Source organism: Erinaceus europaeus, chromosome 14, assembly GCF_950295315.1.
Source record: "Erinaceus europaeus chromosome 14, mEriEur2.1, whole genome shotgun sequence".
Classification (NCBI taxonomy): domain Eukaryota; kingdom Metazoa; phylum Chordata; class Mammalia; order Eulipotyphla; family Erinaceidae; genus Erinaceus; species Erinaceus europaeus.
The window spans coordinates 72,395,106-72,417,515 of record NC_080175.1 but is presented as its reverse complement, the minus strand read 5'-3'; the positions used below and the strand labels follow the sequence as shown (position 1 = coordinate 72,417,515).

General features: G+C 45.0%; 1 protein-coding gene across 6 annotated transcripts in view; it reads left to right on the top strand.

Annotated features, from left to right (window-relative positions):
- Positions 1–4,428: 4,428 nt before the first annotated feature.
- The window catches only part of TBL1XR1 (TBL1X/Y related 1), a 158,993-nt gene continuing 141,011 nt past the window's right edge, over positions 4,429–22,410 (top strand). The window contains exon 1 of one of the 6 annotated variants that reach the window (XM_060171986.1): positions 4,429–4,851. The gene's annotated coding sequence lies outside the window, so the exon portion shown is untranslated. Of the gene's footprint in view, positions 4,852–5,934; positions 5,954–9,413; positions 9,537–22,410 lie in introns of those variants that run through there. The other 5 variants (XM_060171984.1, XM_007518054.3, XM_060171985.1 and 2 more) reach the window with 5 other exon arrangements.

Below are 22,410 nucleotides of genomic sequence, written 5' to 3'. Positions count from 1 at the left end.
CCTGCAGATGGGGACCAGGGACTCAAAGCCGGGTCCCTGAGCATTTTAACATGTGTGCTCAACCAGGTGTGCTACCACCGGCCCCCTTTTTCTCCATTTCTCTCTGTCTCTACCCAATAAATACTATATATTGGGGCTTAGCATTGCTTCACTACTCCTTGTAAAGCAACTGGAGTATTCTCGAAAGAAGATTGAATACTTTGGATATATACAAATAGTTTAATAATTTAAAGGAATTTAATTAGCTCAATTGCTACACATTCTGTGAAAATGGCACAATAGGGAGTATGATATATACAGCTGAAAATCAAAAATTCAAGAAAAACCCAGCTTTCAAATTTGTAATAAATGAAATAGAATAATTTTCTCTGTTGCTTGCAAAACTTGGACCCTTCTTACCCAAACAGCCAAGTGGTGGTAGGGCCAGGGTGAGAGGTCCATGTGGGTGGGACAAAGGTCTTCTTTATGTAATTGATGAATTGAGAGAGAGAGAAAGAGAGAGAGAAAGAAATGGAAGGGAGAAGGCAGGCAAAGGGAGAGAAAGAATGCAAGGAATGCCACCACAGCTTCCCCCCATTGTGGTGGAGACTAGGCTTGAACCCTGGTCATATATGTGACAAAGCAGGTGCACTATTCAGCTGAGCTATGTTGCTGGCCCCAGTCATATTCTTTGAAAGTATGTCTCCAACCCCCACCTGACACTGGCCTGAAATGTAAATTCCACGAGAGTAGGGACTCTGGTTCACTGTAAACAGCTTGCTGAACCATGCCTGACACACCAAGCAGTCATAAATATTTGTTGAAGGAATGAATAGCAAAGCCATCAGCACAGTGCCCAGCTTTGCTATTCATTCAGTGAGTGACGCCCTGGACAGTGTAAGTGATTGGTAGAGCAATGTGCTCCATGCACTGGGCTCTCTGTTCTGACTCAATCACAGAGGCTCGATTCAACCTGTGATTCCCATCTCCTGAGAGGCAGAGATACTTGTGAGATGGTCATGGGTTCCTTTTGTCATTGAAATGAGGGCTTCCAAGTGCAGTTTCATTGCTGTGATGAAATCAGGTCACAGAGTCATGGAAAACTGTGACAAGGTTCACGGAGAAGAGGAACAGTCACAAGGCGCATGCTAAGCATGGATGGGGGTGGGGGGAGGAACTCGTGTGCTCAGATATTACTATGTGTGGTCGAATCATGCATGAGTCCTAATGGCAAAGGTTTATACCTGCGAGGGCCCCAGACAAAGATTTGCACATGTTGAGCCAAAATGAAACAGAAACACATCACAGGGTGTCAGCAAGACTCTGGGGGCACAAGTGTTACAGAAATGGAAGCCACTCAGTTCCTGGCTGAGGAAAGAATATAAGGAGAGTGATCATGTCTGGGCAGTTTTAGATATCAAATACCTTTTCTATGCTATCGAGTGTGCTTTAAGTGCGTGAATTACCGAGATCAGCTAACGTAAACAACTTAAAACAACATGGCTGCTTTAAAAGTAGGGAGACCCAGCAGGCCTGGGATTAAACCACCTTTACTTTAAAATGTTTTATATCTTAGTGATGAAAGTTGCAAAGGTGTAGGCTCTTTTGCCATGCCATATCTCTGGGTGTAATATTACTGGAATAAAACAAGCCAAGATTTGTTTAGTCATCTTAATATATATATGTATATATAACTTTAGGTAATAGTTACTGGTATGAAGTTTCTCTTTGTTGAGTAATAAGCTCAAAAGTTCAAGAGAACTTTCTTAATAATGAGGTTCTTTGCTTTAAAATTCCTTAGTAACTGTAATTTTCCCTTTCTAGAAACATGTTAACATTTCTGTTCCAAGCATAAGGTCAGCTTTTAGAGTAAGACAAAGCACTGTAAATGAGTAACAATAGTTCCTTGTCTTACCTCACTCCTGTGCCTAATTATTGCTTGAATTTCTGAAGAACAGAATGCCCTCTCATCTTGAACACTGGAACCGGTGGCATGCTTAGAGGGTGGGAGTGACAACGTGCACGACCTTTGTATGACAGCTCATCTATCTGAGTATTTCATGTTAAAGCCACACTGTCATTTTACACAGGTTTGAGCCTAGAAATCAAAGTGGTCACAGCATGGTCTAATGTAAAACCCTTATGGTAGGAGAATTAAGTTTTTTCCACTTTAGAGATTTATTTATTGATTTCCCTTTTCCATAAATACTTCCAAATTTCCCTTCCATGATCACTGGCAGATGAAACGAATCTAAGGCCAGGTCCCCACAGAGATATCCAAATGAATTAAGTAATTGATGAAGAGACACATTGCAAATAATGAGGATGTAAAACAAAAAGCATGGCTTATTATTGTTTTAATATCAGCTTCCATAACCTCGATGTAGGGTATTAAGAATGTCAGCCTGGATGCCCTGGACCCTGTTAACCTGGAGGACCTTGTGTCCTTGTGGAGGAAGGGACAGAGGTCACTTTGAGGGGTTTCCGAGATGACCCTAAATCAGAATCATTGCAGCTAGGAAGCCCTTGTTGACTGGGAGAGTGACTTGGCTTTTATAGTAGCTGCTCTCTGGAGAAACAAACCAGGCCAACAGATTTATTGAGGGGAGGTGGGGGGTGGGTGGGACGTTCCAACCATGAATGTTTTGTAGAGCATTCACTTGTTGAGGAGAAAAATCTGTCCGGTGGCATACATGCCGTTAACCAACTCCCAAAACTAATCCATACAGTAGGGGGCCATGTTAACCTTTTAGCTTTTCAAACAGTCTTTGCAGAAAGGTCCTAGTTCTGCTACAAATAAGTCTCAGCTTTAGCATCTGACATTCAGGCAAAACTCCCCTTCTTTGTGCTGTTTCCCTGTACACTCTACAAATGTTTTGGAAACCTGCAGTTATCTAAATTCCCATCGGGTGACATTGTTTAATCTAACATTCCGTCTTTCATATAATAGTTCTAGGGACACACCACCGAGAAGTTTTGATCTCTCTCTTCTCTGGTGGGTGGGAATTTCCAATCTCACTCCTTTTCCTAGCCCCTCCCCCCTGCTGCAGGCCTGGTTGTTCCCCACCCCCACAAGCTCGGGCTCTTCTGGGAAAAGCACCTTTGACCTTGGCCTAAAAGCACCTGTCTAATCGCTGAGCTTAATAGGCCACCCAGAGCCCAGATGTGTAAAAAAGTCACTTTCCATGAGGAGCCTGTGAAAACCTGGGACTCTGCTTTGGAAAGCGAAAGACTATGGTTTCAAAATTAACGGTGGCGCCCATCTCCACCTATTATGAAGTTTGAAAACAGCCCATCCCCTTTAAAAATTGAGAGAAATGTCACTTTACTTTGAAGACAGTAATAACTGAAAAAGTTGCTTTTTAAGCACATCTCTTCCAACTAAAAGGTAGCTGCTTTTTATGGCCTAAAATTACACACAGGCCCTAAAAGAAATCCAATCCCTGCTTTCTGAAAGCCTTCAAAAGATGAACACGTTTGTTTCAAGGTCCAGTTGCCTTTCTAACATCTACCCCTCTGCAGTCTCTTCTACTGTGACACTGTCACAGTATCATCTAAGTCACACTTTTTTCCTTATTTTTATTTTTTGCACTGCCTGGATGTGCTACACACAGGTAAAAAAGTGCACAGAGTGGATAAACTTCCATCGCTCGATGGCTGCTGGATATATATTTATTTAGTAAACAGAGTCCCATTATTTCATGCCTTGTGCAAGAATTACTGATGGAGCAAACCTTGCAAACAGACCCAGCCGATGAGAAATACCACCATATGCTGGATGCACAGTACATTTGGGCACAAGCACTTCCCTTCTAGCTCAGTGTTTAGGGCCTAGATTCCCCTCCCCCCAACCCTCTGCTCGGGTGCGTCGTTTTTTTTTTTTCTTCCTTCTGCAGAGCGCGGGGCTTGCTCTGAATCCCATTCTGAAAATTGCTTATTACCGACCCCCCTCACCCCCCCAAAAAATGCACCTTTGCAGGTAGCTGGCGGGCCGCAGAAGCCTCTGTGCCACCAACGTGTGTGCACGCACCAGCCGGCGCAGACATGCCCGCCGCGTGCGGCCCGGGCCCCGCGACCTCCCCGCCGAGTGCACCCGCGTCCCCTCGCCCAGGCCCGGCCACAGCGCGCGGCGGTGGCGGCCTCGGGGCGCCCGCCGGCCTTCCTTTCTCTCCCCCTCCCTTTTTTTTTTTTTTTTTAAAGAGACCGCGGCGCGAGCCCAGCCCCCAGCGCCGCCGCCGCCGCCGCGCCTGGCGGGAGCAAGGGAAGCGAGGCCACCCTCCCCCCTTCCTTCCTGCGGCCCATCCCCCGCCCCCACCCCCCCCTGGCGCGCCGCCTCCTCCCTCCCCGCGCCCCTCCCCCGCCGGCCCCTCCCCCGCGCCGCGCGCCCGCCCGCGCGCAGGCCGCTCGGGTTTGTTTTTGCTGCGCGGCCGCCGCCGCCGCCGCCGCCGCCGCCGCCGCCGCCGCCGCCGCGGGCCTCGCGAGCGAGCTCATTTGTGCCTGGCTGGTCCCCGCGCCGCTCTCCCCAGTGTGGAGTGTCTGAGCCGTTGGCTGCTCCGAACCGTTTGGCTCTTTCCCTTAGTAACAGCTTTCCCTTCGGCCTCGGCGCCGCCCGGCTCGCGCCCTGCCCCCGCGCCCCCCGCCCCGCCCCCGCCCCGCGGCCGCGTGCGCCCCTCCCCCGCGGCGGGAGCACCTCCGCGCCCCGGGGACCCGCCGCGCGCCCGCCCGCCCGCCGGGGTGAGAGTCGCCGCGCACCCCCGGAGGGGTTATTTTGGGGGTGGTTGGAGGCGGCGGCGGCGGCGGCGGCGAGGAGGGGAGTTTCCTTGTGCCTCCATTGCCGGGAGGGGGAGCGACGTCGGAGGCCTCCGCGCCCAGGTAAGCGGGGGCCGCGGCTTTGGGGGGCGGCGGGGGGACCCCGGGATCGCGGGGGTGGGGGAGGGGCGCCGCCGCCGCCGGAACCGGTTCCCCCCCGAATTGGGTCTCGGGCTGGGGGGTGGCGGGGGGAGGGGCGGCGGGGCGGCCTGTGGGTCTCCCCTCCCCCCGCCCCCGTTTCCCGGGCGGCTCGGCCTGCGGGAGGCTCACGTGCCTGCCCCTCCCCCTCCCCCGGCCTTTCCCGGGCCTCGGGGTGCCGGGGGAGGGGGCGCCCCCTCCCCCAGAGGCGATCCCCTTCCACCCCGCGTGCAGCGACACCCCCTTTTTGGATGTGTGTGTGTTTGGGGTGCAGGGGGAGGGGGGAAGAGGCATTCAGAAAAGAATTTGCAGCAGCTCGGATCCAGGAGCCATCATGAGGCCGACTCCTTTCCAGCCTATTTTTAGCCGGGTGGAGGGCTCCGGGGCTGGGGGACGGACACGCTGTCGGGGGGCCCCCCCTCCCCCCATTCCCTCCTTCCCGGGGTTGGGGGGGTGCCCCAGCGGGCGGTGGGGGATGGGGGAGGGGCGCCTCCCCGGCCGCTTGGGGGCCCCCAAGTTGGCGCTTGGGGCGGCTGGGAGGGCGCAGGGCCGCGTTCGGGCCTCTTTGAAGTTGGGCTGAGAAGTGTAGGAATCGGCAAAGTTGTTGCCAGCTTCCTGGTAAGTTCTGGGTGACACCGAGTCCCTCTCGACTCTTGACAGTGTGCAAGGAGGCCACGTTGTGTGTGTGTGTGTGTGAGAGAGAGAGAGAGAGAGAGAGAGAAGGAGGAGGAGGAGGAGGAGGAGGGGAGGAGAGATTTCTCGGGAACTTCCTCTTTGCAGCCGGTGTCATTTTTTTCCCCCTTTTTTCTTTTCTGTCTCCCCCCCCCCCCTTCCCCGCCAACAAAAGCACTTTGCTGCCTTTTCTCAGTGAGAATGTTCACCTTACATGGCAGCTGGAGGGCTCGTGCATGTGTGAACATGTGCACTGTTTTTTTTTTTTTGGAAGTTCCTAATTTGCTGAAACAGGCACTACTTTGAGGTGGCAACCGAGACTCAGTGTCGAGGTGGTGAAAATGGTGTGCTCCAGGTAAATTCGGGGTTTGGAGGGCCCGGGAACCCTCCCCCTGTTTGGGTCATCAACAACATCATCATCATAACAATAATAATAATCTCTGAGACGGCGTGGCGACCGGGGGCAGGCGAGTGTGGGACTGGGGCACCAAGGTGCAGGAGAGTGAGGACCCGGGTCACCCACAGTTGACTCCGGGAAGTTGGCTGTGGCTTTGCCCCACGAGAACCTCCTGATGTAAACAAGCTTGTTAATTAATGAAATGGGGGGGGGTTTAAAGGATGGTCACTACTATTATTTTTTGTCTTTTTGTGGTTTGTAGCCGCCCCTCCCCCATGACTTAAGTTACCCCCCCCTCCGCCCCGTGTTTCCTAGACCCGAAGGCAGGGTGTTGGGCCCTCGTGGTGTTTCTGCCTGTCCTCACACCAGTGGCTGTTAATAACCCGGCTCCACAGCGAAGACACAGCCGGTGACTCTGACTTGCTCAGGGTGTCGTTTCATTTTCAGTTTTGTTAAGGGAGGTTGGTGTTCCTTCGGTGTATTAAGCCGGCCTTGCGGGCACTGTGTGTCCTCACCATCTTAGTGAGTTTAGAGTCTGGGCAGCTGCTGCTCAGCTCTGTCTCCAGGAAAGCTGAGTGTCTATGCGGCTGTTTCATGGGAGTCTTGGTGGCAGGTCGGCTTTGGAAACCATCCCTGAAGATTCTAGAAGTCGTTAGCACTTACCTGTGGAGGAGGGGTGGAGGAGAGAAAATATCTCAGGGTGGATAGGCATGTGATTCTTTTTTTTTTTAAACCTCTTAAGTCGATTTTTTTCCTGTTTGGATTTTGATTTTTTTTTTTTTCTCCTCTCAGTTCTGGAACTGTGTGATAGGAGCATATATATATGTTTATATCAGCATAACTCAGTCAGGTTCATGACTGACCACTAATATGTTCTCCCATGTGAGTGGAATCACACCTATTGGGAGAGGAAAACAGTGTGTACCCAGAAGTTCTCCTTACTTACAAAGGGAAGTGTTAGTGGCTTAAGAGTTGTTAGCAGAACTCTCCCTCTCTTTGTAAGGCCGCCCCTCCCCCACGCTCCGCCTTTGGTTATTAACTGGCAAAGACGCATGGTAATGGAGCGGTCTCTTGGAGGTTGCAGCCTGGCTTTGTTTGTCTCAAAGAAGTGTAAACACATTTTAACTATCTTTTTTTTTTTTTAGGAGTGCCCAAGAAATCTTTTTTTTTTTGGTTATTTCTCAGCCCTCAATATCTAATTAAGGTTTGTCTTGATTACATTGATACTCAACTACTAAAAGAACAATAAGCAGCTGCACTCTGTGTGCTGGGAGCTTTCAAGCTAAGTGTGGAAAGGGCAGCCACTTATTATTAGAAATTTGGAGGTTATTTACACAGAGATGAGTCTAATGAATGACAACTTGTTGAATAAATACATCTGCTCATATACAGTAGTGTACTCCATTGTCAGATGGATAACGGAAAAAGGAACACTTCCAACATTTCAGCAGTGTTACTACAAAGAATTACAAACGTGGTGCATTTTGATAAAGTCGTAACTAGTGAATTGAATTTGTCCAATTAGTGCTATTAAAGTAAATAAAACTGAGACTGTGGACAGGAGTAAGTCAGGAGGGCGATGGCACTACTTTGGGTTTTGTGTTCTTCAAATACGTGTGAATTTGACTCATTTCACATAACATTGGGAATATAACGTGACTATATTGCAAAAAACAAAAACAAAACAAAACGGCCAACACTGCAGAAGGGCTGGGACCCAGGCTGTGGAGTCAGGGCAGCACCTTTGGCCCAGAGTGGAGGACACCATGGTACTGTCTCCTGCTTCATCAGGGGCAGAAACTTGATTTAAACAGACACCACCACCATCAGTCAAAAAACACACTGTGTAATAGAGCTGCTTAAGAGGTTTGCTGCTCCCTGCTCTGGGATTGGATGCTACAGTTAATTGCCCTGTTGCCTAGAGCCAGCTCACAGGAACTCTGGGCTGTGCTCTAGGAAAAGTGAGGTGTTTTTATGTCATTTATGCCTCAGGTGAATCATATGATGGAGGTAGCAGTGGGCTGTTTTTTGCTTTGTTTTCTTTCTCTCTTTCTGGGGATGAAATTTATGCATAGAAGTTAATTCTTTTGACCAAGGCCACAAACTGATTGAATGATACGCTAGGATTCAAACTTGGCCTGTCTGAGCCTGAGGCCATCTTCTTTCTGGATGACTGTAGCTGAGCCAGATTTTCTCAGCTGTTTTGGGAGCCTTGTCTGAGCACTTTTTTTTTTTTTTTTTTTTTTTTTTTTGCAAAAGCTAGCGTTTCTAATCATGTTTATAAGTCTGTAGCTGGACATCTCTACTAACTGGGTCAAATGGTTGCTTGGGTAAATGAGACTCAGAGGACTCACACACCTCTGTGCTTAGTTCTCTAGAACTTTTGAGTGAAATGCCATCTGCTTGTTGCTGCTCTATTTCCTAGCGTAAGATTGACTGCAGTAAAAGTAACCTTCTAGATACTGGCAGCAGAAATCCCAGTGTGCCTTGCTGTCCTCAGAGTCTGTGTTTCTGAAAGTCTGTACAAGATCATATACATCATTTCTTGTGTAAAGAAGTGATCTGGTCAGGGGGTACTTGAGGTGAACCGGCCAGGTTGAAATTTAGGTTTCACCCTTGATTAGCAGTCTGATTTGGGTAAGGGAACCAACCACTCCTGTGTGTAATTCAGTTTCTTCTTCCGTGTAGTGGAGGCAGCAGACTTCCTAGTGTTGAGGAGTGGGAGAGTTCTGTGTGTAAGGTGCTTAGCTTACAAAATCCCATTATGCAAATTTAAGTTGTATAGGAGGAGGATGGGGATGAACTTGATTTTGTAGTTTGCTTCTTTGTGTTACATTTTGTTATCTTGGGGGGGGAATTGCATAACAGGGAAAGAATTGGCAGCTTTTATTTTCTGCGTTCCTGGATGAAGTATTTGAAATAAATTTAGCTTTGCTTAGTCCTAAGACCCTAAATATACCTTGAATTAGATCGGATTTTAACACTGAATGGGGTCACTGTCAAATTACATAATCGGTGTAGGTGCCGTGATGGATGTGTGCTGGGTTTTTGTTGATGTTTTTATGCCACTTGGACCCGGACTTCCAAAATGGAAGTTTCTATCTTTAGGGAGATGGAGGCAGAGAGGGATTGGAAGAGACCGTGGCACTGCAGCTTCCTTCAGTGCTTTGGGGGCTGGGCTTGAAGTTGGGTCTCACATGGCAAACGTTGAAGCATCTCCTGACTTTAAAATTTTACTTATTTTAATTTTGCCATCAGGGGAATCCCTGAGACTTGGTGCCTGCACAGATTCGTTGATTTCGGTGGCCATTCCCCCGTCCCCTCTTTTTTCTTTCTTTCTGATAGAGGATGAGAGACATATAGAAAGGGACAGAGAAAAAGGGAGACACCTGCAGCAGTGCTCCATCAGTGCTTGTGAAGTTCCCCCTCTGTGGACGGACGTGCACAGGAGTGCAAACCCAGGTTCTCAAGTGTGGTCACACGTGTGCTACTGGGGTGAGCCACCACCATCCGACTGACCCCTCATGTCTAAAATACAAAGGTAATTTTGACTTTGGAAGTTAGATCTTATGGGACTTAGGGCCTGCTTAAAAAATGGTGGTGGCTTCATGGAGGTGCTGCTTTCTTCAGCCTTTGACCTTTCACCTGCGCCCCTGCTCCGTACTTGGAAGTTACAGTCAAGGCAGTTCACTTTGGAAGTTTGCCTCCTCTGTGGTACTTCAAGATACTTGTCTTATGTTCATGTCTCATTTGCCATTCTTACCCCAATACTTTAAACTATTACTAGTGTTTTTTTTGTTTCAGGACTGCTTTGACAGGTACTTGTAACAAACTAATATTGAAGAAACAGGTTCATGGCAATGAGGGAGGGAGGGACACAGGAGTTTAGGCCTAGTATATCTGACTTATGGGCCAGTGTTTTGTTACTGGCAGTGCAGTATCTTATGAATGAATGAGTGAGTGAATGAATGAATGGTTTTAGGTCTGGGTCATTGCATTAATTTTCTACTTGGTTGCCCTGAGTGGCATTTCTTCTCCACTCCACTGACAGTGCAATTTATCTGAAATACTGGTTTCATCATGTCAGTTCCCTGGATGGAGAACCCGTAATGGCTTCCCATTGCCAAGTGGATCAAGTTCATGTGCTTCAGTCTGCTTTTAAAGGGCCCATTCTGTCTATTCAGCTAGCTGTCTTAACTGAAATTCTTGTGTTCCTCTCAAATACTGCAGTTTCATCATACTCATTACACCTCTGCCTTTGCCCATGCTGTTCCTTCCCTTTGTTCTTTTTATAGCCCAGTTTCAGCCCCATTTCTTCTCATGAAGCCTTTTCTGCCACCCTGACTCCAAAATATTGCTCCTGTGAGATTCCATTGATTTGATGAGTATCACCGATTTCATAATTATTCACCATTTTGTGGGTATGTGTACCCCATTGAATGATGTCTTTTAAATGAAGCTTTATTTTCCATTTTCACTGAGTTTGTTTACTTATTTATTTGATAGGACAAAGAAATTGAAAGGGGAAGGGGAGATAGGGTGAGAAAGATACACCTACAGCACTGCTTCACTGCTTGTGAGGTTCCCCCCCTCCTGCAGGTGGGGGCCAAGGGCTTGAACCCCGGTCCCTGAGCATGGTAACATGTACATTGCTTGGCTCCCACATCATACCATCTTCATGCTAATATGGATTGCTATTTATTTATTTATTTATTAAATTTACTTATTCCCTTTTGTTGCCCTTGTTGTTTTATTGTTGTAGTTATTATTGTTGTCGTTGTTGGCTAGGGCAGAGAGAAATGGAGAGAGGAGGGGAAGACAGAGGGGGAGAGAAAGATAGACACCCGCAGACCTGCTTCACCGCCTGTGAAGCGACTCCCCTGCAGGTGGGGAACCAGGGGCTCGAACCGGGATCCTTACACCGGTCCTTGCGCTTTGCACCACGTGCTTAACCCGCTGTGCTACCGCCCAACTCCCATGGATTGCTTTTTTAAAGGCCCATTTATTAGTGAATGAGAACAGTGATTGGCCTCTGTTTCACTGTAGTTGTGACAGAGCGTCTTGTTGAATTAGGCTCTCAGCATTTAGCTGTACTGTAGTCAACCTTCAGCTGTTAATTTAAATGCTGCTGATGTTGACAAGGAAGGAGGAAAACAAGCAAAACCCTGGTCAAAATGTAGAGAGAATTGAAAAAATAGTTTTGTCCTTTCAGTCCTGGAATCCTAGTCACAGTGGTGGTAGAAAACCTATTTTAGTTGGAAATCCTGTCACATGGCTTTACCTGGTAATATTATGCCAGATACATTCAAACCTAAGATTATGAACTTCAAATCTCAGGTTCCCCCCCCCCCCCCATTACTTTCCCTGTATTATGATTAAGTAAGAGTGTGCTTGTCACCCTTGACTGTGTGTGGCCTCATTCTGGCCACACTGGCATGTCATGGAGCCATTGCTGTGAATGTATTAACATTCAGTGTTGGTCAGAGCATGCCATGTAAGTGGACTTCATTTACAAGCAGAATGTGGTCAGTGCCAGCTCCTTCCAGTAGATTCTTTGGTAAGGCTGTGTCATATTAGTTCCAGATAACCGGAGTAACTAGCAACCTTTTGAGATTTTTAAAATTTAGATTTTTTTTTTTTAGAAAGTGTTGGGTCTTATTCAGCTTTCTGAGAGTCAACTGATCCAGAATTAATACAATTAAACTATAATTTGTTGAGAGAAAAATTAACAGTTTGATTAATGAGTGCTCAAGAATAGATATTAAATAGTGAAACGGGGTGGGAGTAGAAAGCATAATGGTTATGCAAAGGAAGTCTCATGCTTGGGTCCCAGGTTCAGTTCCCCACACCACCATAAGCCAGAGCTGAGCAGTGTTCTGGTTAAAAAGAAAAGTGAAGTTGGGTAGCTTGCAACCTATTTTCCTCTTGAACCATTGGAAGTTTATTTCAGGAGTGAAATCGGAGAGTCTGGAAAGCAAGGATCAGAAATGGCCCTTACTAGAAAAAGCCTTTTGAATAAAAAATGGTGCTTTGCTTTCCTTCTCTTTGACTTTTGTATCTTTGCATCATATTCTATTCAGCAGACTGATTGATAGCACATTATAATGAGGTAATCAGGGACTCAATTGTTAAGTGAATGTGCAGTGTGTGTGTGGCATATAGTTTGTGGGTATCATTTTGAAATGGATTCAATATTGATTTTATGTGTAGAAAACTAGCAACATGTGTGAATCATTTAGCTTCTGGAAATTCATACTAAAATCATAAAGTGTGGACCAGTGAAATAGCTCACTTGGGTAGTGTGCTGCTTTGCCATGTGTGAGACCCAGGCCTGAGGCCTTTCCTCACCATGCTGAAGGGAGCTTTGGCATTTTCACACACTCTGCCTCTGCTTTCTCTTTCTCTGTCTTAAAAAAAAAAATCAGGAAATGTTTCCTAAAGTGTGTTCATTTATTCAATCAGTACAAATCACTTTTTCTATTTTAAGTGTTCTGAGGGGAGTTGGGTGGTAGCGCAGCAGGTTAAGTGGGAGTCACTTCACAGGTGGTGAAGCAGGTCTGCAGGTGTCTGTCTGTCTCTCCTCCTCTCTGTCTTTCCCTCCTCTCTCCTCTCTGTCTTTCCTTCCTCTCTCCATTTCTCTCTGTCCTATCCAACAGTGATAACATCAACAACAATAAAAACAAGGGCAACAAAAAGGAAATAAATAAATATTTAAAAAAAAGAGTTCTGAGATGCAGTTGTTATTATTTTTTATTTTATTTATTTATTTTAAAAAGGAGACATTAACAAAACCTTAGGATAGGAGTGGTATAAATCCACACAATTCCCACCACCAGATCTGTATATCCCATCACCTAGGTCCCCTGATAGCTTTCCCATTCTTTATCACACCTCATCACAGACCCCTGCAAGCGTCAACCCGGCTTTGACCTAGCACGTTATGACTGGGCCCTCCTCAATCGCTATCGAACAGGCCATGGCCGGTGCGCCGCTATGTTCCATCGCTGGGGAGCCAGAGACGACCCGAACTGCCCCTGCGGCTCCAGACAGACTATGACCCACATAGTCAATGACTGCCACCTCTCCAGATTCAAAGGAGGTCTCGAAACTTTACACCAGGCTCAACCTGACGCTGTTGACTGGCTACGGAAGAAGGGCAAACGCTAGAAGAAGAAGAAGAATCACTCTGGGAGTATGGACCAAAGGTCATTGTGTGATGCAGAAGGTGGAAGGTCTGGTTTCTGTAATTGCTTCCCCGCTGAACATGGGCGTTGACTGGTCGATCCATACTCCCAACTTGCCTGAGATGCATTTTTTAAATTTTATGTAGTTTCTTTTGAAGAGTCATGGAAATTATATTTAAGGATGAAAAGTCTACATCCTGGACCAGCAACACATCTCATGTAGATAGTGCACTGTGTTATGGGCATGGCTCAGATGTGAGCCCGGCCACCTCTGCACTCCAGGGGGCCTTACATATAGGAAGAAGCAGGAAGCACTTGGCATAAGCACAAATGGACACCTTACAGACAAGTTATAGTAATAGTGTATTTTGGAAGCTACTTTCAGTTGCTAATTGAACAGAGCTTGTGGGGTAGGGAGAGGTGTTTCCTGCTTTCTCTCTTTAATCTGAATAGGCTAATTGGGTAAAGTATGTATTAATTTTTTTTTTCCATTTCTGTTTTGCTGCTGTCTGATATCATTAACTCACAGTATAAGGCAGTTAAGTCATCTGCTTGGGTCACTGAAGTAAGATAATGAATGGATCTTCCTAGCCCCCTTTTTTTCTTTTTCTCTCTAACTACCCTTTCATGGATAGAATTTATGGGGCTAGGTGGTGGCATACCTGGTTGTATGCAGATGTTATAATGCACAAGGGTTCAACACCCCCCCCCCGTTCTCCACTTGCAGGGGAAAAGCTTCAGGCATGTTGAAGTAGTTAGTGCTGCAGTTATTTCTCTTTCTCCCTATTCCCCCTCTCCTCTCTGTCTCTGTCCAATAAATAATAAAATGTTAAAAAAGAAAAATATGTTCAGTATGTGAAAATTTCTGGTGCTATTTGTAGCGATAGTGATGTTCTTTGGTACTTTTTAAAATCTTTTATATTGATAATGTCTTAGACTGCATACTTAAATTCTCCCCACACCAAAGTTTTTTCTAAGTCACCTTTCTCTTCTCTAGCAAGTGGACCCCGAGCTGGGGCTAGAGGGGAGTAGTTTTTTTCTAGTCTTGTGCAAAAATTCCCAGGTCCTCTTGGAGATTAGTTCTTTGACCCTGGATTTCCTTCTGCCCTGCCAGCTGGGATCACCAGTTTTAACACCTTTTGAGAAATGTCTTTGTATGAATGGTTCCTTAACAGGTTTGCTTATGACTTAAAGGATTTTTCAGAAATATATTTAAATGAAAAAACCAAAACAAAAGGAAACAAGACAGAGGATCTTGTATAGTTGGGTACCATTTTTCCAGAGGGGGAGAGGGGTGGTAATGGAGTGGAGGGTTAGGGTGGGGGAGGGGAGAGAGAGAGAGAGAGAAAGAGAGAAAGAAGGGGGGAGGGAAAGGGAGAGATTTTGAATACTTAAGGTGACTCTAAATAGACACAGTAGACTAATAACTGTGGTTTTGGGGGTGGAGTTGGGATGAGATCATGTGGCCAGAAGTGGGAGGGACTTATTCGAACTGTTTGAATCTTACTATGCTAGCACTGTCAGTAAAAAGCAATTGTGAAAAGTCAGCTCATCCAGTTAAGAATTTTTAATCATTCTACTTACTTATTTTACTATTTTATTTTAATTAGAGACATACCTGGAGAAAGAGACCACAACATTGCTCAGGTCTAGTTTATGCAGGTGCTGGGGATTAAATCTGGGACCTTGGAGCCACAAGCATGCCTTTTGCATAGCCATTATACTGTCTTCCCAACCCCATTCTATTTCTTTTAATTTGGTTGGCCAAAAGGAGAAAACAATGTTAGTTCCTTCCTTGCTTTTTAGTTTTTAAAAAAGATTTATTTATTTGTAAGTTAAGGAGAGAGGGCACATCCCATGGCAGTGATCAAATTCAGGATTTCATGTTTGGGAGTTGAGCTCTGTACCTACTGGGGTTGCACTTTGTAGTTTTTAGAGAGCTGCAACTGTGTGTGTGTTTCTGCAAACTCTCTGTGATTTACTGGTTGAGTTAGAACCAGTGTTTCTGCTTCATGAGTGGGTCATTGGATCAGTGTATTTAGTGATAGTGAATTGGTAGTGATTTTCAAGTCCTATCCAGGGTTAATTAGATATCAAGTCAGTCAAAATATTGTGAGGAGATTTTGGTTGTTCAGATGTATGTATGTGTTTTACTTCAGTGGTGGTGGTTTGCCTGGGACTTAGAAGTCACATGAAAACTGAGGTTCTCATGTCTTAGTGGTTGATTCTAATGGTTAAGGTAGTTTTTGGTTCAGTGGAATTTGTGAACTGCAGATTCTGTTATTGGCACATATCCTACCATAACTGCACTTGAATGTCTTACTGACTTCAAGGAGATAGATCCATTACATTCTGATTCCATTTTTGGTTGCAGTTAGTATCATTGTATTAGTTGCAATTGTTCTTTGACTGCTGAGTTTGTCAATAAAAGTTCTTGCCTTCTGTCAGTAGTTGTGCTCATCGTTGTCAGCATACGTTGGGTGAACCATAGGGGAAGAGAGAACCTCCTTTTGTGCATTTTGAGCTGTCTTGACCATAGCCTTCCACGAGGTCAAAGGTCAAGTCTGTTCTTACTTAAAGCAGTACTGAGATATGGGGCGTGTGGAGGATCTCCATAGTCTGCCAGTGAGTCCTCACTGTCAGGCAATGGTTTTTGAACCCTATTAGTTTTTATTTCCTTTGGGGGGGGGAGCTCCAGGGTTATCGCTGGGGCCCACCACGAATCCACTGCTCCTGGAGGCCATTTTTTCCCCATTTTGTTGCCCTTGTTGTTGTCATTATTGTTATTTTTGCCATTGATGATGATGTTGTTGGATAGGACAGAGAGAAATGGAGAGAGGAGGGGAAGACAGAGAGGAGGAAAGATAGACAGCTGCAGACCTGCTTCACCACTTGTGAAGTGACCCCCCCCCCCCCCCCCCCCGCAGGCGGGGAGCTGGGGGCTTGAACTGGGATTCCTACGCCTGCCTGTCTTTGCACTTTTGGGCCATGTGTGCATATCCCGCTGCGCTACTGCCCGACCCCCAGAACCCTGTTTTATGGCATCAGGAAATTTTGCAACCATTTCAGTTGGTTTTCACTTCGAAAGATGGAATAAAACATAGTGATTAATATGTTCTTTACAGAGCTGTTGTAAGGACTGGAATGAGTATGCATTAAAGTAGTTATAGAACCTGGCGCATAGGAAGTATCAGATAATGCTAGTGACTACTTTGTGCCTTTGTTAACTGTCGTAGCAATAGTTGTAGAGAGGCTGGAAAGTGACATCCCTCTTGTAAACGGCCATGGTTTCCTGTGCAAAGTTGTGAAAAAGGGATGGTTGGGATTTCCACTTCAGAGGGCTTTGACTTTGGTGGCTGAGCTTTTTGTTGCTATTTAAGATGGGGCTGTGTGCTGTAGTGCTGTTTTGTCTAAATACTTGGTGATCTGTGGTAATAGTTCATAGTGAATTTGCTTGCATCTTGATGTTTTAAAAAAGGTTAGTATATAACTTAAAAAATAAAGTTTTTTTTTACTTTCTGGGGGTGGTATCTCTACTCCTTTTCTCCACTTTCTGGGCAATCAGACTGTTCTGGCGATCACTGCATGCTGCTTAGACGGATCATTCATTTCAAATATCTATGCTGCCTATTGTCAACTTGGATATGGATTCTCAAAATACTGCAGTAGAACACAGCATATATTTGCATTAGAAAATACTGAAATAAGTTGCAGAAAATAGCACTTGCTTTAAACACTGGCACGTACTCGTTTTCTAGTCTTTTCATTTTAAAATGTGTTTTTTTAAACCTCTAAGCTGATTTGTCATTTTACAAGCTGTAGTGTTTTTATTTACTAAATTTAGAAAACACTAGTGTAGAATTGTGATTTTCTAACCTTTTTGCACTTAGTACTTGAAAACTGGAAATAAGGGGCCGCGGGCAGTAGCGCAGTGGGTTAAGCACACATGGCGCAAAGTGCAAGGACCTGTGTAAGGATCCCGGTTGGAGCCCTGGCTCCCCACCCGCAGGGGAGTCACTTCACAAGCTCTCTCTCTCTCTCTCTTCTCTCCATTTCTCTCTGTCCTATCCAACAATGACGACAGCAATAACAACAATGGTAATAATAACAGCAATGATGAACAAGGGTGACAAAAGGGGGGAAAAATGGCCTCCAGGAGCAGTGAATTCATAGTGCAGGCAGTGAGCCCCAGCAGTAACCCAGGAGACAAAATAAAAAAACAAAAAACAGTGATTATTAACAAAAGAACACATAGCACATTAAGTTTCTTGTATCTCTTAGAAGTTTGAATAGATTGCTTTATATTGTGTAAAATTAACGTTGGCTGCACGAAGTCGCACTATTTGAAGATTAAGCTCTTTTTGCCTTGGAGTTGGGGGCTCAGTGCTGTACAACTGCACTGTTTGGTGAGCTTTTTTTCTATTTAAATTTTATTGCTTACTTTTCTGATAGAGTGTGGGCAGGGAAGGGCACTTCCTCAGGGCTCAGAGGATGTGCACACCTGGTCCATTTTATTAAAACTGGTGCTTGTGACCCAGTTTAGTTCTCAGTTCTGATTTGTCTCCAGGTTTACTACTACCCAGTCTAGCATGGGGCATCCTGTGCTTTCTTCCTGTGTACCTGCTGTCTGTAGACTGATAGTGGGTGAGTTTCATCATTCAGTGTTGATAAATGGTGATGGAACAGAATGGGAGGATGGGACGGTGGTGATCACAGATGGAAGAAATTGGAATAGATGAAACCAACACTGAATTATCCCCTTGAGTTGCAGAGTATTTTCAGCTTCTAAAGTCTTAAGATACCAGGTGTTTGGAGTGGAGGTTAGAGAAAAGAGGCCTTGGCAGATGTAATGCTACTATCATTTGGAATCTTCCAAAATGGAAGTTCACCACCCTCTAGCCATTCCTGATGATTGAGGTATAAATGATGACTCTTTTTATCTTAAGGGAGATAGTTGACTTGTTTTCTAGACTGCAAGGGAAGAGTAGAGTTTCAGTTTTATTTTATTTTATTTTATTTTTTTATACCAGAACACTGCTCAGTTCTGGCTTATGGTGGGGCTGGGGATTGAACCTGGGACCTCAGAGTCTCAGGCTTGAAAGGCTTTTGCATAACCATTATGCCGTCTTCCTAGCCCTGAGTTTCAGTTTTAAAACTTTGAACTCTAACCATTGCCACAGTATTTCAATGCCACTTTAAGAGATCCCTGTACTTATGAATAAACAAACATAAGAATTCATCAACAGATTAAAATATTAGCAGTGGAGAGATCACTGACAGCATTTCCGCTGTGGGTTGTTCAAGCAGGGAAGGTACTACTGTTAAACGTAGTTTATCTCCAAATCTTTGCTTTAGTTTTGCTTATTTGTCTGGAAGAGAGTGCTTTTATTTAAGCAGTAACTTAATCTTCTGTATCTAGGCTCTTTGCTTATACCTAGGTATGTTTAAATTTATTTAGTTGTTTGGCTACTTGGTTTGTTCTATGAGTGGCTGGCCTTAGTTCATTCATCTAGTCTTATTTGCCTTTCTTGCATTTTCTTTTTGATGACTCATACATGTTTTGTAAGTAGATAACATTGGTTGGTTGGTTTATTTGGTCTGACAAATCAGAAAGACTTAATACAAGTGAGAACTGGTAGTAACAGGAAAAGTAGCTTTTTTTTTTTAAGATTGTGTGTAATAGATCCTAATGATATTTTGATAAATATTATGATAAATGCACATCAACATAATTGCTTGAGTGGCTATATTGCTACACAGAATGCCTAGCTGAAGCATTTATATATAATATTATGCCTGCTCATAATATATATGCAATATACTAGCTCAGTACATGCTAGTTGCTTACCTATGAGTGTCACATCACACTCAGTTTAAAATCCAGACATGCCTCCTTATTCTGTGCGGGTTCCCTGCCCCCCAGGTGGCCTGGCTCTGCATCTTCCAGAACCCTTCTCTTTCCTAGCTCCCTTCCTCTGCTCAATGTGCCCAGCTGTCCCAGCTCCACGCCCACTGAACTAGTCTGTCCTGTCTCCATGTCTTAATTGCTTTGTTCTCTGCCTCAGGCTTTGCCCCGAGATTGTCATGGCTGATTCTTGTCTGCCATTCAGATTTCAGTTCATTGCCACCACCTGGAGAGGTCTCACTTGAAATGGCTGCTCTCCAGAGCCATTTCCAGCCACAAGACACTCTGATTTTCCCCATAACACTTCTCTCTGAATTAACCTTGGTCACCCTTCCTTTCTTTCTGTTTCTCTACCCTCTCTTTCTCTCCGTGTTTTGTCTTTCTGCCTGTCTCTCTTTAGGATTTAAACTCCATGAGAACAGGGATGGACTCTATCTTGTCACACCAGGACCTAAAACAAGGCCTGCTTCAGTAAACATTTGATTGAATTGTTCTCTCAGGAATCCTTATTTGTTTAAGATTTATTTTGTTCATTAATGAGAGAGAGAGAGAGAGAGAATATGAATGAATGAATGAATGAATGAATATGAGAATGTACAGATTGGAACTTTACTCTGGTATTTGTAATGATGTGGTGTAGGAACTGACCCAGGCCTCATGCCTGTAGGGCCAGCACATGCCACCACCTTTCAGCCCATTCTCAGGAATGTTTTTGACCACCGGGCATCCTTAAACTGGCACATATAAGTAATTGAACACTGAAAGTATTCAGCATTTGAGAGGTCTTACTGTGTTGGCACTTGCACTGGGAAATGCAAGGCCAAAGTGAGTACTGTCTGCTTTCCCCAAAGGAATGTACTTCAAGACTGTGCCCCCTTTTTTTAAAAAAAATATTTTATTTATTTACTCCTTTGGTTGCCCTTGTTGTTTTATTGTAGTTATTATTGATGTCATCATTGTTGTATAGGACAGAGAGAAAAGGAGAGAGGAGGGGAAGATAGAGGGGGGAGAGAAAGATAGACACCTGCAGACCTGCTTCACCGCCTGTGAAGCGACTCCCCTGCATGTGGGGTGCTGGGGACTGGAACCGGGATCCTTAAGGCGGTCCTTGTGCTTTGTGCCACGTGCACTTAACCCGCTGCCCTACTGCCCGACTCCTGAGCGTGCCCTTTTGAATATATGTTTGTGCTAATTGTAAATGTTAGATTTCAGCCTGTTTTTCTTTTTTTTTTTCTTTTTTTTCCCTTTTTTATTTAAGAAAGGAGACATTGACAAAACCGGAGAATAGAAGGGGTACAACTCCACGCAATTCCCACCACCCGATCTTCATATCCCATCCCCTCCCCTGGTAGTTTTCCCATTCTCTATCCCTCTGGGAGCATGGACCCATGGTCATTGTGGGATGCAGAAGGTGGAAGGTCTGGCTTCTGTAATTGCTTCCCCGCTGAATATGGGCATTGACTGGTTGATCCATACTCCCAGTCTGCCTCTCTCTATCCCTAGTAGGGTGAGTCTCTGGGGAAGAGGAGCTCCAGGACACATTGGTGTGGTCTTCAGTCCAGGGAAGCCTGGTCGGCATCATGTTGGCATCTGGAATCTGGTGGCTGAAAAGAGAGTTAAAACATACAAAGCCAAACAAATTGTTTAACAATTATGGGCGTAAAGGCTGGAATAGTGCAGATGAAGTGTTGGGGGGTACTCACTGCACACTCTAGTGTACTTCTGTTTTCAGGCATATATTTTGCCCTAGTTTATGGATATGTGTGAGCATATGCTCTTTCTCACGGAACCTGGTCTATATCTAGGTTTTGGGACTTTGTTAGGAAGTGAACCACTTGGAATGGAATTAGAGAATACTATGAAAGGAGGGAAGGTCTCACTCAAGTAATGAAGCTGAAGAAGGGTTGTCATTCCACACCTGAAATCTCTGGACGCAGTCTGAGGTGAAGCATGTTGAGGTGGCACTCGTTGCGTTAGCATTTGATTTTTCTTAAGGTAAAGAAAGATATTTCTTTTAAGTAATTTCGTTATATTTTATTTTATGCTTTAAAGCAACAGCAATGAGACCATAGTACTGTGCCATCATTTTTTTTAAACATTTTTTTCTCTCTTTTTAAAAAATATTTATTTACTTATTCCCTTTTGTTGCCCTTGTTGTTTTATTGTTGTCGTCATCGTTGTTGGACAGGAAAGAGAGAAATGGAGAGAGGAGGGGAAGACAGGGGGAGAGAAAGACAGACACCTGCAGACCTGCTTCACCGCCTGTGAAGCGACTCCCCTGCAGGTGGGGAGCTGGGGGATCGAACCAGGATCCTTACGCTGGTCCTTGCGCTTTGTGCCACATGCACTTAAACCGCTGCGCTACCGCCGGACTCCCTGTGCCATCATTTTATGTGGTGCCAAGATTGAAGCCAAGGCTTCAGTATGCAAGGCATGAACTCTGTCATTGAGCCTCTCCCCTGCCCCATCTTTGTCTTATTCAGAAATTCAGGAGGTCTTATAATTTGCTTTTAGTTACAGATCATTTTGTGGTAATCCGTCTTGATTAATAATGATCAGCTTCTTAAAGTTGGCGTATGAATTAGAACTCTCCAGTTGTGGTATAGAAACCTAATTCAGATTAATTTAAGTCAGAAAGGGGAGGGCTGATTTCTTTGGTGTATGAAATTCAAGAATATATCTGATGAAACTCCAGTGTAGATACAGAGCTTTGAGTTGGCCAAGCTAGAGCCAGGCCTATTTGAATGCCGCTAATGATCACTGTTAACAGGGCTTTTGTTTTTAGCTTTTTTTCCATTCTGTCATAGTACACTTGGTGGGAAACATAGCTTGCTAGTACCAGAGTTTTTATTCTGTGTTTTCCCCTGCAGTAGAACAGAGATTACTACCTCTGTCTGTATTTCACTTAGCAAATTCTTGAAGGAGTGATTCATTTGGAAGGTGTCTACCATGACCAAAGGCAGGACAAAGTATCTGGTGGGAGAAGGGAAAGCAGAAGGAATGACAGCTGGGCACCAGCAGTCAGTCTGCTGGACAGAAAGCCTCACTCCTCTGCCCTCGACCTCCAGATGTTTATCTATTAGAGTTGTGAAGTTGTGCCTTTAATCCAGGTTAGAATGTCACTTAAATCCTCTTTTAACTGGAATGGTTACACATTTTACCCTGTAGTTCTAAAGCTTTACACATAACCCCCTTATAAAATAAAGCATAACTGGGGCCACTTATGTGATAGTAACTACTTTTATGTACTGAGTAAGAGACTGTAATGCTTGAATGCACTTTTCTTTTCAAAATAAGTTGCTTGGTTAAAAAAAGTCGATGCTTTT